Raw genomic sequence first — 18308 nt, 5'->3', positions numbered from 1 at the left:
GGAATTATATGTCAGCACCTGCTTTCAGTTAATTTTTGAGCAAATGCAGCATTTTAAAAAGGCATGATACAGTAGAGAGTCAATTATAAGACAATTGATTATCAGAACAGTCAATTATCAGAACCAGCCTTCCAAAGTTTTTGGGTGGGAAAAATCATAAAGTCTGAAAATATAAACATTATATGCATTTGCCTGAGCATGTTTTTTTGAGCTTGTAGTCAGCTCGTGTGTGAAAAATATCCTTTATTGTCCATTGGAATCACTGAATGATTGAAAAGTATATTCCTACATGCAGAAAAAAAACAAGATTTTAGAAGTTTTTTACCCACTTCAATTATAAGTTTGATTGTCTGAACAATTTGATTATCCGAACTACCCTAGGTTCCAATTAGTCTGGATAATCGACTCAACTGTAATACAAACGGCTCAGTTAATATTTTAAATATTGTACGTATGTGTCATCCTTTATAGTGTCAGAAACTGGAAGGCTGATAAAATCTATCACATAGTACAAAGTAACTCTGACTCCTCTATCAGTGGCAGAATGCATCACACTTTACTAGGCAGTCAAAGATGACTTTGCTGCTGCATTTATTTAGTGACTAGTAGTAAAAAAAAAGATTTTTGCATATTTCATGAAAGCAAAAGAAATTACAGTTTTTCTGGCCCCATTAATGGATTACAAATTAGTGCATGAATGTTTGGTAATCTGATAAAGCTGTTTTTTGCAGAAAGCTAAGACATTTTAATTTTTAATGAAGTAAGGAGGAATGACACAAAGTATCATTTTAGCTTTGGCTTGTGCTGAATGCATAGTAACATTCTGCAACACAACTGATAGAAAAATATGTCAGTCATGAGGTAAACTTTTTAAGTTACAGTGCAGCAAGTGCCAGTGAAATATTAGAAAGGTAAGTAAACATTTCAAATTAAGTAGTGTCACTTAATATACAGATACGTTATTTTATAAATGCAATGGCAGTGAAGCAGCATAAATTAAAGTGACTACTAATCTCAGTCTGAAATTCATTTGCAACTGCCGATTTTGCTACATGGTTATATAACATGGCCTGACAAATATGAAAGTAGTGAGACTTATTACTGGTTATATGGCATATAGTTGGAACATTTTTTGAAAGTGTTCTGTCAGTGAGGAAAAGGAATGAAAGGGCATTCTGTTTAAAGTATAGGGGACACTACCATCTGATGTGTCTGATGTGTTGGAAAGATGAAGGAAGAAGGTAAAGTTTAATACATATTTTTATACCACAGAAGAGATTAAAGATTCAGCCCTTTCAGTAAATAATAGACAAATTGCCCTTTCATCAGTGTTTAATGGAAAAGACTTGGTCCAAGCTAGTAATGAACTTACATATGTTGATTAAGGATTTTTGAAGAAAGTCCCTATTTTATAAGGAGCTTGATGTTACTTGTGGCAAAGCATACTTGAATTTGAGAATAAATACAATTTTCATCTGTTCTGTCTCAGGCATCAGTGAAGATGTTATCTTGTTAAAACGTACAACATAACATAAGAATACTGGCCAATTTGCTGTCATGGATACTGAACCTAAATAGGGTTCTGTAACCAGATTCCTAGGTATCTCACTAAGGTAACAAGGATTTGCTGTGTCTCCTACAGAGTCAGTAATGCAAAGGAGAGATTCACTAGCATGTCTTTGGGCTATCCTGGAGTGTAATGTACTTGTTTTCCTGCAAATCACAGTGAAAGTTTTTTTTTTAAACCAGTTAAAGAGTTTTGTGAAATGATCTGGGAGATAGTCAAGCCATTTCTACTTATTAAAAACAAAAATGTAGTTGGGGGTTTAACCGAGTTATTTCATTTATTAGAAATAAGAGTTCAAGTTCACCAGGACAGAAGAATAGTTGAAGTTCTTTAAAGATCTTTTAAGAAGTTCTTAATAAAAAGAATGAAAAGAATGAAAAGAATAGGTGTGGGTGCTAAGGCTGATCCTTGCTCTACAGCACAGAAGAAGGCAATATTTATGAAATGGTAGGATTCCCCATTGTTATCTTTTCTTGCTCCATTTTTTTGATAAACTTCCAATATCCATTGGGCTTATGCTCTTCAAAACCAAGTGACGAAGCCTATCAAGGAAAAGAAAAGTGATATCCATATGTGAGGCCCAATTGTGACCTAATATAATTTGTCAAGCTGTTTTTATCTATGTTGTTGATTTAAATGATGATATTTTCATGGTTAAGTGCTTTTGAAATCTTCAGTCCATGCAATTTTTGCCTGACTCTATGTTATAAGCCACTTAACATTGACTATACTGCTTGAGAATGATATTAAAGGATGTTATGTTGTCCCATTTTGCCTTCAGTCTTACTGTTTGGGTTCAGAGCTGGAACCTTGGCTCTGACTTGGCCTACACTAAAGCTCGAGAGCTTCTACTAGCTCAAGGCCGAATCCTATCCCATGGTGCTTAGCAGCTATTCCCCAGATCTCGTTTACCGCTTGAAGCTTCAGGATTGTCTTCACTGGCTCAGGCTTCAAAAATGTTATATTTTTTTATAACATTTTCTGTCTAATTGTTAGCTGTTTTTATTTATTAGTGCTATCGTAATAGCCTTGTGCTATTTTTAGCTTTTCTAAACCTTGTAAGTTTATCCTTGTGGCTATCTTTTTCTTTGGGACTTGTTTTTCTCCTCAAGAATCCATTTACATTAGATGATTCTTGCCTTTTTCTTCCTTATAATCCTTTTGGAGTACTCCATTTAAGTTAGAGGCATCTTCTCCAGTGGAGGAGATAGTCGTTTAACTTAGAGACTTCTCCTCCCCTCTTTTCTTCTCTTTAAAAAAATAAATAAATACATAGTACCTTATTTTAGATACTTGTTTCTTTGCTGTTTCTCTTTTTATAACAGTTATAGTTTTTGTTCTAACTTTTATTGAGAATTTTTTTCCTTATAGCAAGCAGGTTTAAGGAACCAGTTAAGGAACTCGGGGAGGGATTCAAAAAGTGTGATTCCTGCACTCAGAAGATGTCCATTACTGACGGACACACTAGTTGTGTGTACTGTCTGGGTCCACTCCATCTTCAAGACTCCTGCTCCATTTGTCATAGTTTTATTGCCAGGGTCTTGCAGGAGAGGAGGAATAAGCTTATATTGACGGGCCTAATAAAAGTGGATGAAGGAAATCATACCAAAAAAATCAGACAAGACTCCAAAGTCTGCTTCATCAGCTCCAGTGTCTAAGCCGTCAAGCAGCACTAAACATGATGCCTTTTCGGCTCCGAGAGTTGTTGGAGCTGAAAAACATGGTTCTCCCTCGGCTTCATCTGTCTCATCAGAGCCATTGCAGAGCTGAAAGAGGAGCCAGTCACTGTCCTTGGAGCCTGTTTGCTTTGTGCCGGTGTTTCCTTTATTACAGTCAGTGGCAGGTAGCCACAGGTCTTCCAGTCATTCCTCTAGATCTTCCAGGTTATCAGATGACAAAGTGGAGTGAGCAGTGAAGAGATTGTTTCAGACCTGGGCCCTTGCTGAAATTCTCTCGAGCCCAGCCCATCGGACCTTGGAGCTGACAACGGTACCTTCTACTATGCCTATTCATCCTCCAAATCAAATGAGTTTTGAGCCAGAGAGTATGGAAGACATTGTGCTGGATCCACCAGAGCCAGTAATCACTATGGATAGCTCATATCTGACGTCTTCTCCGGTTTCCTCAATGCTTTTGCTCATCGACGGACCTGGGGGCTGACACTCCTTGGTCGGCTCGGGGGGGGGGGGTAGGGTCAGGCCCTTGTTGGAGCTGGCTCTCCCACTCAGCTCCTCAGCTCAGGTGAGTTCACCTCCCACATCTGCCTTGGAGCCACCCTCCTTTGTGCCAAGGAGATCTCCTGCCCTCTTGTGGCTGGAGTCTCTTTCAACCCAGGACCGCGGTGCCTTTGAGGTGATGCGGAGTGTGCTCTCAGCTGAGTCTGCTCCACCTTCAACTCCAGTCTCTCTTCCCCCTAAGGGACTGGTGTCCACCTCTTCATTACCTCTCCATCAGCCACAGAGTAGAGAGCCAGTGCCCCAGGAAGTCACATCGGGTGGATCCTCCTCTTCCAATACCTCCCCAGAACATCCCCCCGAGGAGGTCCCTCGGAAGAGACAGTGTAAGAGGAAGCACATAGACTCCCCTGAGTCTGTCACTTCTGATACCGACTTAGAGGATTCAGAAGGGTCCCCAAGGTCAACCTCTGAGGATGTCTCTTTCTCAGACATCCTGGAGATCCTTAAACAGATGGGTGGCTGGAAGTCCCTTTCCCCTTCTGAAGATAAGTTGGTATACCTGGAGACATTTGGCTCTCACCCCTCCACCTCTTGGGTGTCTCCACCTTTCAACCCTCTCCTGGGTTTGGTGAGCTGGAAGGTATGGGACTCTCAGCAGAAAAGATATAAATTTCTATTACCACATAAACAATACCAGTCACATGTGACAAGTACCTAATCCAGTACCCATTCCGCTGAGGCCTAATAAGTTCATTATAGCCCCAGAAGATAGCCAGTATTTAACTAAAGGGATTCCTGTAGATGTAATGGTGGTGGCAGCAGCCACAAAAAAAAGGAGTTATCTGAAACTTCTATATCTGTTCATCCACCTAACAAGAATTCTCATACGATGGACAGATACGGGAAGCATATGTTCTCCTCAGCGGCCTTTACCTTACGGTCAATAAATTATGTGTCGCATTTCACACGACTTCAGAAGGATCTCCTAAAAGAGCTAGGAGGTACCCTGCAAGGTGTTACAGCCCAGAACTTATCTGATAAGGTTAACTCCCAGCTTGCACCCTTAACCTCCATATCTAACTCCTCCATGCAACTCATATCTTATGCAGCTGATGGAGCGAGTAGGGCAGCAGGTACAGGAATAGCTCTTCATAGACGTTCCTGGATGCGCCTTTGTGAGTTTGCCATACCCTTCCATTCTTCCTTTATTGACACTCCCTTTGATGGCTCATCATTGTTCAGGTCTAAAGTAAAAGAAACTCTCACCAGGAGCCAACAAGATGGTAAGACTTTGTCTGCCCTTGGAGTCCATTTTTCCACCCCTACCAGACCTTATCCTAAAGGTCAAAAGGGTGGAAAAGTGTGGTTCCATAAATTCAAAGTAGCCTTATCTGACACTCGTGGTGATCCTTCCCCCAGGGGCAGAGGGGGAAACAATGGAAGATGCTGCCCATGTGACAGAAAGGGTCTACAAAACCAGGGCAACATAGATACTTTCTCTGGTAGGCCCTTCCACTGATCCTGGAAGGAGACCTGCCTGTCCACCTCTGGAGGCAGTTGGGGGAGAATATCGCTGTACCCAGAAGCATGGCTGAATTTGACTCAAGACAAATGGGTACAGTTCATTATATCCAGAGGATACAACATCCCCTTCCAATGTACACCTCAGCCACCAAGGTCTATCCTAGACATTCCACCCAGTCAAAGGGATCAAGCAACACTAGAAATACAAAAGTTGCTAAAAAAAGAGTCATCCAAGAAGTTCCCGTAGACCAACTAGGATCCAGAATTTACTCAAGGTTCTTTATAGTTCCAAAAAAGACAGGGGACTGGAGACCCATATTTTATCTCAGCAGGCTAAACAAGTTGGTGAAAAGGTCAAAGTTCTGGATGGCAATACTGCAGTCTATACTCCCGATCCTGGGAAAAGACAATTGAATATGCCCGTTAGATCTTCAGGACATGTACTGCCACATAAAAATAGAAAGGCACTCAAGAAGATTTCTCCACTTCCGGCTGGGAGCCAGTCATTATCAGTTCAGAGCTCTGCTCTTTGGACTCATCTCAGCCCCCAGGGTGTTTACCAAATGCATGGCAGTAATCACGGCTCATCTGAGATGCCAAGGATTCCCGGTGTTTCCATACTTAGACGACTGGCTCCTAACTGCCACCACCAAGCAACTACTGATCAATGTAAGAGACTACACTATCCATCTCTTCTCAAAACTAGGCATTACCATAAATACAGAAAAATCTGACTTGTTGCCTTCGCAGTATATTATATTCATTGGTGCAGATTTAAATACAAATGACATGTTGGCAAAGCTACCTCAAGAAAGGATACAGATGCTACACAGTCAAGTTATTATTTTACTCAACAAGAACAGAGTGCAGGCAAGATTTGTGCTGAAAGTCTTAGGCTCTATGGCAACGATGATAACACTACTTCCCATGGCATGACTTCACATGAGAATACTGCAGTGGCTACTCTTCACCCAATGGTCCATGCAGGAGTTACCCATGTATCACAAAATTTTCATAACTCATTCTTGCAAGAAGGACTTACTTTGGTGGGTTCAGTCCACTCAGGTAAAAATAGGCAGACCATTTGTACTTCCTCAACCTGTCACTACAGTAACAATGGACATGTCCCAGATAGGGTGGTGGGGCATTATCTGAGACAGAGGGTCCAAGGAGTTTGGAAAGATCACACGTACCATTTGCATATCAATGTCCTATAGATGAGGGCCATGCTTCTGGCATTGCAAGCACTTCAGGACTCTCTTCTCATGGGGACTATTGCAATTCAGACAGACAATATGTCAGTGGTATGGTACATCAACAAGCAGGGGTGAACCAGATCCTACCCTCTATGTCGAGAGGCCCAGAAAGTATGGCAATGGGCGATATCTTCTCAACGCTTTCTGACAGCAATGCATATCCCAGGGAAATCCAACTTTATACTCAGAGGCAATCTCTGCTTAACATACAAGGCCATGTCAAACCCAGAGCTACTGGACATGCTACACTTAAAGAAATCCCAATCTCACAGATACACACACTCCAGGGATCTAAACCTTGTCATCAGAATGAACAAAACATGCTGGAGGAATAGGTTCCTGACCCAGAGACACCCCAGACTCTGGAAAAGACTGCCCATACATGTCAAGCAGAGCGCCTCTTTGGCCCTCTTCAAAAGGAAACTTGATGATTGGATAGGAGATAGGAAATTCACCCCGGGGATCATGTCAGTCACCCTGCTAGACAGGGGTCCAGGGAAGTAAATACTGTGAGAAGAAATAGCCAGGGAACTGCTATGGCTAGGCTTGTATAGGCCCTAGGGATGATAGCCTAGTACCAACCTATGAACCTATGTACCTATAGCAGACAGGCTAAGCAGAGTGATTCTCTTGCCTCAGAAGTGGTCCCTCAATCAGGAAGTTGCGAATCAAATTTTTCGCAAATGGGGCCAGCCTTGCTGCGTCCTTTTTGCCACTTGCTTCAATTCCAAATGCAGCAACTACTTTGCCCTAATTTCCTCTCTGGGAGAGTCACCAAGGGATGCATTGGTTCATGATTGGCCCCAGGGTCTTCTTTATGCCTTTTCCCAATTTCCCTTGATTCCAAAGGTCATATAGAAAGCAAAGTTGTTGAGTCGCAGGTTAATACTCATTGCACCATACTGGTCTTGTCAGATTTGGTTCCCCTTCCTTTGTCCATACCTTCAGGAGGACCCATGGATCCTGGACCCAATGATGTATCTTCTGATGCATCAGTCAGGAATGCTCCATCCTGTACTCCACACCCTCAAGCTGACAGCTTGGCTGCTCCACTTCCACTCTTAGCCAGGCTTCAGAATTGTCCCCTGCAGTTCATCACATTCTAGTCTCTTCACACAAGCAGACGACTAGGAATCTCTATGCAAACAAATGGAAGAGGTTCGCTTGTTGGGCTGACAAAAGACATATATATGCTTTTACAGCATCTATACCTCTAATCCTGGAATTTCTAACAGAAACCTTTAATCAAGGGGCAGTGGCAGCCACTATCCGAGTTCAATTAGCTGCTATTTCTAATTATCATGTGGAAGAATCAGGATCTAGTCTAATGTCTCATAGACTATCCAAAGCCTTCCTAAAATGTACCTTTCTGTTAAGACCTCCCTTCAGAGAACCTCCTCCTCCTTGGGACCTCAATCTAGTATTATCATCTTTGATTCTGCCCCATTTCGAGCTAGCATCATCTTGTTCATTAAAATTTTTATCTTGCAAAACACTGTTCCTGATGGCAATTACTTCTGCCAGGAGAATATCAGAGTTGCAAGCCTTGTCTATCCATCCACCTTATTTGATCTTCCATAAAGATAGATTTCCCTCAGAACAAATCCTCCCTTCTTATCGAAAGTTTGTTCTCAAGCCAATTTACACGAGAGTGTAGAATTACCAGTGTTTTATCCAAACTATGGCAACGAGGCAGAGTATAAGCTCCATCAACTGAATGTGCATAGACAGTTACATGTTTACTTGCACAGGACAAAACAATTTAGAAAGTCAGACAAATTGTTTGTCTCCTATTCAGAAAAAAAAAGTTTTGCAGTCCCAAAAGTTACTTTGTCAAAATGGCTTACTGAAAACATCACATATGTCTATGATTCCCACAACAAGGAACCGCCAGGGAAAATCAAAGGGCATTTAACTAGAGCAGTATCTACCTCCATTGCCTTTCAATCCAGATTTCTACTGGACTCAATTTGTGCTGCTGCAACATGAGTTAACCCTCATACTATTATTACTCATTACAAAGTAGATGTGGCCTCCCGGAGCAGGGCATCCTTTGGTTCAACTGTCCTGACGAGTTTATTCCCTTGAGCCACCCAAGAAAAAGGTGCTGGGGACTGTCCCAAACAGCAAGACTGAAGGCAAGATGGGACAACATAACATAAAGAAGTTATGTACTCACCATAATGTTCCATATTTGTTGTCCAATATCTCGCCTTGAGTCTTGTATCCCTCCCAGTCATCCCCCTCCTGGAGTATCTAGAGAAATATTTTCTCAGAAATTGGCAGATAAGGTCTGATCCCCTTCTTGCCTTTTCTTGTTAATTTTTTGACAATATGTTTTTTCAGATATTATCCTTTTGGAAATTGTACATATCATAGGAACCTTCCTTCTCAAATGAGATCTGGGGAATAGGCACTAAGCACCATGGGATAGGATTCAACCTCGTGCCAGTAAAAGCTCTCTAGCTTTAGTAAAGGCCAAGTTGGAGCCGAGGTTTTGGCTCCAAACCCAAACAGCAAGACTCAAGGTGAGACAGTGGACAACAAACAAGGAACATTATGGGGAGTACATAACTTCTTTTTAACAGCAGAAGTGTCTTGTGATATCACACAAGCAGAGATGAACTAGCATTGGATGGTATGATTAACTTGGAACCTGTACTAACTTAGAATGTTTCTAATCTGCTCTGTTTTGTAACTGTTTAAATTCTGGGAATATTATACATGTATATGTATACACACACACACACACACACACACACACACACACACATATATATATATATATATATGTGTGTGTGTGTGTGTGTGTGTGTGTGTGTGTGTGTGTGTGTGTGTGTGTGTGTGTGTGTGTGTGTGTGTGTGTGTGTGTGTGTGTGTGTGTGTGTGTGTGTGTGTGTGTGTGTGTGTATGTATTTATATAAATATATATATATATATATATATATATATATATATATATATATATATATATATAGATAGATAGATAGATAGATATAGAGAGAGGACAGAGAGGACATTATCTGATGATCACAAATTACCACATTAGTTTTAGCAATTAAACTGTAAAAGATCTAACATCAGTGTCGCACATCCACTACTTGAGGTTTATATTTTTGTTGTTATTGGGAAAAATAAAACAGAAATAGAACTGACAATACGACACCAGTATTGCACAGAATTTCTAGCAACCAATATAACAATACTCCACCAAGGAACCAAACAGGTCTGACACACACAGATTATTAATTGTTTTAGTACTTTCATACCAGCTATTAGGGACCTTCCTCAGAAACAGTATATATTTCAGCACTGCAATTTAAATATACAAAGCACTGGAAGTTACATCACATCAGTTAAGACACATTGGTTTGTTCCTTGGTAGGGTGTTGTACTACACTGGCCTTTGCTGTTTTTTTAATAGCAGAAGAAATCCAATAATCCTCTGAAAACTTTCATCAAATATGTAAAAATAAATGTGAGGCACTGGTAGTAAGGAATCATTTTCTTGAGATGCCTGCAGAAAGCACCAGTATGACTTATGGGCCTACCAGCAAATTAATAAGGTGCTCAAATGATAGCAATTTCTGAACTGCAGATTAAATTAAACAGCTGCCTTGTATGCTTGGAAATTATAAACTTTTGCAAATATATAACCCAGAAACTCTGATTATCGAAAACAGTGAGTGGAATTATTATTGTAAAGCAGAAGCGTTCTTAAATGAAAACAGTACAACACTTTGAGTAAGACTTTATCAACACTTAATGTGTCATGGTTTTTGAAGTGAGGTCTTGCACTAGCAGTGTATTACTTCATTGTAGTTGTATAGTATATATATATATATATATATATATATATATATATATATATATATATATATATATATTTATATTATTTAATGAGTGTTTCCAAGCTTGACAGGGAAATTGTAAAAAGGTGGATTTCTGTTTCTATTACATTAGTTATTTATTTTTTTTTATTTTGAGTTTGTGCATCCTCAAAGAACTATGTGTAGTGATTGGGAGTATGGAGCCAGACCTTCCATACTGATGGCACATGGGGTGAATACCCAGGAAGCGCACTGACTGATATGAATTTTGTGATTTATTGAGGTATAATGTAGATGATTTTACTCTTTTGCTGTGTAATAGTTGTTTTAGTGATATTCTGAAACACTGTCTCATGAGACTTACTATTTTAGTACTGATTTATATTAGATTCATAAAAATAAACAGTGCAGGTGCTATTTTCTAAAAAAATGAATATATTAACTGAAAAAAATATGAACAAAGTATTTCATGCAGAGTGCATAACATGGATTCTGCTTTCTGTAACCCCTACCTTAATACAATAAATTCTAAAGTCACTGCATCGTGAGGTAAAGAGATATTCTCATCATTACAATAGTGCCTCTGACAAATTGGCTTTTGTGAATCTGCCAGAAAAAGATCAGTTCCAGAATCAACCTTATTAGTGTGATATGCCTACTGGAGCATAAGGAGATTGTGAAATTATTTATATTTACTGTTATTTTATAATGCTTTATTTTACTTGGATATTTTATTTATTGCATTTTCTTTGATTACAGTGTGTTTTTAGAGTTTTATTTCTTTCACTATGATTGGCCAATTATTTTAAATATTGATTTATTTATTTATTTATTAATGGTTATTATGGAGTTTGTAATGATATACTTGTATCCCTTCTGATTGAATTAGTTGGGCAGCTGTCATGCTGATTAATTGGTAGTCTTTGTTTTTGAATTCATGTATTCTTGATTATATTTCCTTTCTGACATTGAAATGTACTTTTATATTAACTATGTTGATTTTTTTTTTCAAATTTAGTACATAAAGATGTTGTAAGGTTCAGTTATATTATTTGTTTTATGTTCAGTTTGATGGTTTATGTTTTATATTCCCCATAGTGGTCTGTGGTTAAGTAGATCTAGCATGGTTTGTTTACTTTGCATAGAATGGTGTCATTAAATTATATATATATATATATATATATATATATATATATATATATATATATATATATATATATATATATTAATAGACATTTTGTTTTTGTTAATATATATATGTTTTATGTTTTCATTCCACCCCTCTTATGGTCCACTGTAAGGATTTGCATAGATGGATACATTAGCTGATATAGTGGAGTTTTCAGATCAACAAGCTAAAAATAAAATAAAGAAATGATTTGCTGTATCTGTAATAAATCCCCCTCTTTCTGCAGTGTAAACAAGACTTAATTCTAGTTAGAAAAAAATGAAGCACACCTTGAAGAGGTGCAGGGCTAATTTTGAGCTTACAATTAGCAGTAGTACCAAAAACAATCATGACACTGCCTTTTTTTGTATTAAAAATCTAAGAAGTAGTCTGCATGGCAGTTTCACTGCATCCATTCATGCTATTCCTTATATTACCTCAAAGTCATCTCCCTTCCCAAAATCATTTCTAGGAGAGGTACTAGCTGCACTGTCTAAACGAAGAACTGTAGTTATATGGGTGCTGGTAAAATTCCTGGTTACCATTTTGTAAGTATAAAGCATCTTTTAGACAAAACTAGCCAAATGTAATCTGTGTAATCCTTCCAATGGCTAGTTACCTGCTGCTTGGAGAACAGATCTACTATACTGGGGCATCTCTACCCAGACCATGGTAATTACTCAAATGCCTAAATAGCAGCAGTGTAGTGGTACAGTGGTTAATGTTGTCACCTCACAGCAAGAGGTTCTCCAGTTCGATACTCAGCTGGTGTGCCTTCTGTGTTGAGTTTGCATGTTCTCCCTGCATTTGCATGGGTTTTCTCTGGGTACTTCGGTTTCCTCCCACAGTCTAAAGACATGCATCTGGAGTATTTCTCCCCAGGCCCCCACTGAAAATAAGTTCTGTCCTAGTCAGACTTTCCTGGTCAACAAATGTTAAATTAATAAATAAAATAATAGTAGCATCTTCAAGTTTACTGAATGTATCCTCGTACAACTAATAAATAATGGAATAGATGTTTCTCAGTCTCTTGACCCAGCTCTGCTGTGTTTCATGTCTTCTCAAGCAACTAGATTTGAGTCAATATGGATTTATGAAAAATAGGTTTTATATTTTCAGCCTCATATAATTCAGGTCAATTTGTTTTTTTCTGTTTTTTTTTGAAATATAGATCATGTCTTCTTAACCTTATAGATTTCTCTGAAAACTTACTGAGGCCCTATATTATCGAACTGTTTAAACTGCAAATCTGGTGCTAGTAAGACCATTGATATCACTCTTGTTTGTGTTATTGACATACTTACCCAACTATACATCAGCTATGTATTTGTCCATTGGATAGCTACTTGATCTCTGACAGAACTCAAATAGCAAATGTTTTTCAGAGAAAATGTCAAAAGCAGTTTGTCAAATGGCTCTGACCCGGGCCCCTCGTCTTAGGCATTTATTTCTCTGATATGAATACACAAGCCAAAGGATTTTAGCTAACCAAGTCTGCAAATGACTGCAAACTAGGCAATTTCATTAATTCACCTACTCCCAGATTCCTCAAAAGGAGCTTGATCAGATTAATCCCTGGTATAATTACCATGATCTTATACTCATTGAGTAAGAAATGTAATTAGTTTTAGAAAATCAAGCATCTGTTGCTTTTAGCATATAAAGAATTCTCCCCTGAAACATGGAGAGATTAATACAGATCTTGTTTTTTTTTTTTTTGTTAACAAATGGGCTTTTGTTTAACTGCCATATCTCATATGTAGATAGAAAATCATTCTGCTTAACAATTAATATCTGTGTACCTCTCCTTCACATAGCAAATCCTTCATTGTACCCATCACTGAATGCAGTTCTCCATTTGGCGGCATGTAACTAAGTATTTTGGTCAGCACACACATTTTTCAGAAAAGAAAATCATACATCTGTGGAAACTTCACTAACTAAAAATATGAAGTCTTTCTCAGTGTGCTTTCTGTCTCATGCCTGCTGTTGTGCCATGATCTCTGCTTTACTGTTTGTGCAACAAAGACTTTTTATTTTTTCATCACCTGCATCTAGTGAGAACCAGCAGAGTAACTATTATCAGCACAAAAGATCTAAACTTCTATTACCACATAAACAATACCAGTCACATGTGGGAAGTACCTAATCCAGTACATCCTATTTCTTGGAACAGTCTAAGATCTAAACCTCCATTACCACATGAACATCACCAGTTACATGTGACAAGTACCTAATCCAGTACATCCTATTTCTTGGAACAGACTAAGATCTAAACCTCCATTACCACATTAACGGCAACATTTACATGTGAAAAGGACTAAATCCATTGTATCCTATTTCCTGGAACAGACTCCTTGTATATATCAGACAGCATAATCCTCTGGTTACTTCTAAATCTCATTTTAATGACTGATTGGGTAACCACAAATGTATTTCTGTAGTATGTGGAAATATTCTGCAACAAGATTTATCTGGGCTTTTTTGGTTAAGTTTCTTGGTAGTCACTTTGGCTATAACTCAACAGCTACTAGTTAAAAAAGTAAACATGTATACATAGCGATAGATAGACAGACCGAGTTATTTGAAGCATTTTACAGCCATTCAATAAATTATGCTTATTTGAAATGAATCTTGATGAAAACATTTATGACTCTCTTCACTTTTCTGGTATTATAGTTTTCATAACACTAATTTTTCACATGCCTACAGCATTTTCTGGTTTATCCCAAAACTCATTCCTTGACTCTCAATGGTATATTTTCTACACATGATATAGATGATTATGTGATATAGATGATTATGATTTTACCTGTGATCATAACCAACTTGTTATGCGTCTGTTAGAAAATTTACTTGTAGAGCAGAAGCCCAAGAGAAGAATCTTATCATATGTATTTAAAACATACAGCAAGTGAGTTAAGATTGAAGAAACCCAATCTTTATTCTTTATTTCTTTAGTTGACCAGTGTAGTTACAGGAAAAAAGATAACTGTAGAAGCACAAAGTGATTTGTCGTCTTGAATCTATAACATGCTTGGTGCTGCTCTACAGATAGCAAACAGTTTTAAAAGATGTTAGACATTGCAGCCTGCCAGGCTTTTGTTATTCATATGGCTGTGTGAAGTACATTACAACTTTTAAAGTTGTTAGATTGTTGGATATGTTGTTCTGTTGAGTGTACTGTGTGTACAGTGGCACACATTGCAATTATAACAGCTTTCAAAGCTGCATAAATGAGGTTTGGAACAGACCATTTTGTCCTGGGACATCTTCAAATGGGGCTAGATACATATATTAAAAGGAATTAAGAGAATAAGGGGAGGTTAGGGTAAATGGGATGGAGGGAGGTTTAGTAGGAAATGAGGTAAGGGTAGGGAGGGCCTTAGAGGGTTTTGTCAAGTGTAACTGAGGTAGGAGTCACATTTTTGGTATGAACTTGCTACCCTCCCGCCCTCCCACTTTTATTAGTGGGATTGTGGTTATTTCAGTTTTTAGGAAGGCGGAGAAGAGGGGCAGGCTTGCCCTCTTCTTTTCCCCCTCTGGTGTTGGATGTGCAATTCAATAAGTTGGGAAGGAAAGTGAGTGGTTGCTCTGTTGAATAAGTTAATAAGCAAACAGAGCTGCTTATTTGGATGGTGGTGTAATTCAATAAATTGAAGGTGAGTGGGATAATGCTGCCTTGTTAGTGCAAAGATAAGTGAGCAAGTGGGAGATGCTGCTTATCAAGGGTGGGTATTTATGCTGCCCTTATGGATATTTTATGTTTTCTTTCATGGATGTCATTTTTACCTGTGACATGTTTTTGGTGAAATTTATATTTATTGATCGACAATCAATCATGTCTATGGAATTTTAATAAAGGTCGCCAAATGTCATTTGGTGTTGTGTATTTATTGAAGTGGACCAGGACAACAAAAGTTGTTATGATTGGGTCATGAGGCAAAGAAGTCCGTGACTTTCTTTCATCCTTTTGCAGTGCATGTAATGTACTAGAATACTAGTACACATCCATTATACCTTATTCAAATCAACTGGCTGAATACTTTATAAGCTACACTTACCACTAATTGTAACAGTTCTCTGTTTCAAAAAAGGGGTCAGCCTCTAATGCAGTCAATGCATGTAAGGGTGGGGAAGGGAAGTGGGTAGGGCATTAATGAAAAAGAACCCTTGCTTTTAGTACAGATGGGCTGAGCCTCCAGGATGCCTTTTGGATCTATGACTGACCCCAGAAACACTGGTGTAAGCCTGGGGGTATAGGAAAATAGCTGGTACACCTGGCATGGATAAGTGGCACTGGAGGCCATACTGCTAAATAGCACATCTGAGGAGCCAAAAATTTTACCAAAAAAGAGAGAGGGAGAGAGAGAGAGAGAGAGAGAGAGAGAGAGAAAGAAAAGATATCTTCCTCAAAGTTCAAGGGTCAAGGATTTAGTCCTGATCTCCATTCAGTGTCATGTGGAGCTTGAATGTTCTTTCATGTCTGCTTAAGTTTTATTCTGGTTCTCTGGTTTCTTCCCAAGTTCCAAAAATATGGAGTTGAATTATTGCTCTAATGTATCCATCTATATTGCATAATCAAGGCGGGGGGAGTCATGGCTGTAAGGGCTTTACAAAGATCCTTTCACCTAACTGGTTAACAAATGGATACATTAAACTAAATGAATCAGTTTCATCACTTAAGACAGAAAACCAAATAGAGGTTAAGGTTGCATGCCTGAAAGGCTGACAGAAATATGTTCGGCCACTAGTATAAGCTAAGAAGGCTACAAGCTTAACTGAAGAATATGATTAGTAGAATTTGATTTATGCAGATAAACTTGGTGCAAGAATTTGGAAGTAAGTAACAATGTATTCAATGTTTCCCTTAAATTAAGCATTGATTATGTATCCAGTGAAGTGGCTGTTTTACATGTCTTAATATTTTAGAATGCATGCAGAGACAATATGAATGTTTTTAAACTGAGAAACATGATTCAAATACCTTTGAATGTGGTAATGCTGAAACAAAGTGAGCTTAAATTAAGACAGAAGAAGATCAAATTTCAAGGATCATTTCTTCATATTGTTCTGCAGTGCAGATGTTTGAGAAAGTTGTTATTTTTAAATGGAATGAAACAGTGAGAGCATTTTCCCTAAAGGTATAATAATTTAAGTAGAGAAAATGGTATTCTGTGTTTAGTTTACAGAAATAAAAATATCATTGTCAAGCCAGCAGAGAAGTCAAAGGAGCAGTTGTTTTGAACAGAGAAGATGATTAATGGGAAAATAGTTCACAACGGATTAGCATAAGACTTTATTAGGTATTGAAATAGTGTTATATCCATTTCAAACAGGGAAATGCAGGATTGCAGCAGATACAATAAACAACAATTTGTGAATAACATTCACAGAATAAAAATTCTAGATTTACTTTGTAAAAATGATAATAACAGTTTTGTCGCCGGGGTATGTTACTGCGTTTAAGGTAGTGATCATTATGTACATCATTGCAAGCCACTATTTTTTCATGTTGTGCATCATTTGCAATAAACTATTTATTTTCTGATTATATTATAATCAACACTGAACATAGAATCTCCGCATACAAATATCGGCGTATTATCTAAGTTCAAAACTTCCAAGTGCTTCTTTACATGGATAACCTCATCTAGGATAATGAGGGATTTAAATTGAGTTTGAGTGAAATATTTTGATTCAGGACTTTACTTATATATTGTTGGTGTGACAGCAAAGATTTTGTACTGCTTTTTAATTACTTTGTGAGTCCTTGGTGCTTTGGAAAATATCTCAAATGTACTGTTTAGAAGACTTCCTTCTTTAAGGGTTTGATACATGAAGTTGATAGCTGAATGATTTAGAAGCATGGTCTCCCTGACACCCAGGGTGATTTTAAGAATTGAAAGTATGTGCTAAGCATATAGAAACAGACCTGAAATATGAAGACAGACAGAGATCATGTCATTCCATAGGCCCCTTTTAAATACACTTTACCTTCCAGTCTTACAAAATCATGTTAACCTTCCTGGCAGATAAATTGCTCACACTATCCCTAAATATTGTGTCTTTTATTTACTTTATTATTGTTTGTAATGCCATTGGCTTTATCATATGGTATTGTTTATTTAATATATTGTATACCTTAGACTTGGTCATACTTTACAGATGAAAATAAAACAGTCAACTGAATTCCCTACCTGTTGGATAAACTGCTCATATTTTCTCTTATGCTTCATATAAATGGCTTTCTATTTCACATGAATGCTGCAATTACATTACAGCTTTTATGTACAGACCTTCGTGGATGGCTTTTGATTAATCCATCACCCTTTCTTTTATAAAATGCTTCCTTGTACCTCCCATGAAGTGTTTACTTTGTATCTCCAAAAAGTGGAATATTGTTCTCAAACATCTACGTTTTAATGCAGTATTCAGTTACACTTGACCACCCTGTGATATGTATATTTTTCTAACACACATAGACTGAAAGGGGATCATACTGCAAGGTCTGCAGTCTGTGTGTGCATTCAAATTCCAGCACTAAGAAACAGGAACTGGCATGACGCACATTCTGGAGCCAACAATTCATTTCCATTCCCAGGTCAAATGGAGTACAATGATTTTTCTGGGTCACACAAGTGGAGTATTGAGAAGTAGAAGGTTAATTTTTCATTCTGGAGAGGATGTGTCAGAGGATCAATTCAAGTAGTTATGTGTGTGTATTCCAGGACGAGTGGTTTTCTGGGTCAAGCTGTACATGGATTGTCTTACTTTTATGTGGCA

The sequence above is a fragment of the Protopterus annectens genome, chromosome 12.part0 (genome assembly GCF_019279795.1).
Source record: "Protopterus annectens isolate FY-2018-M chromosome 12.part0, PAN1.0, whole genome shotgun sequence".
NCBI classification, from domain to species: domain Eukaryota; kingdom Metazoa; phylum Chordata; order Ceratodontiformes; family Protopteridae; genus Protopterus; species Protopterus annectens.
Note: the sequence above shows the minus strand (reverse complement) of the source record.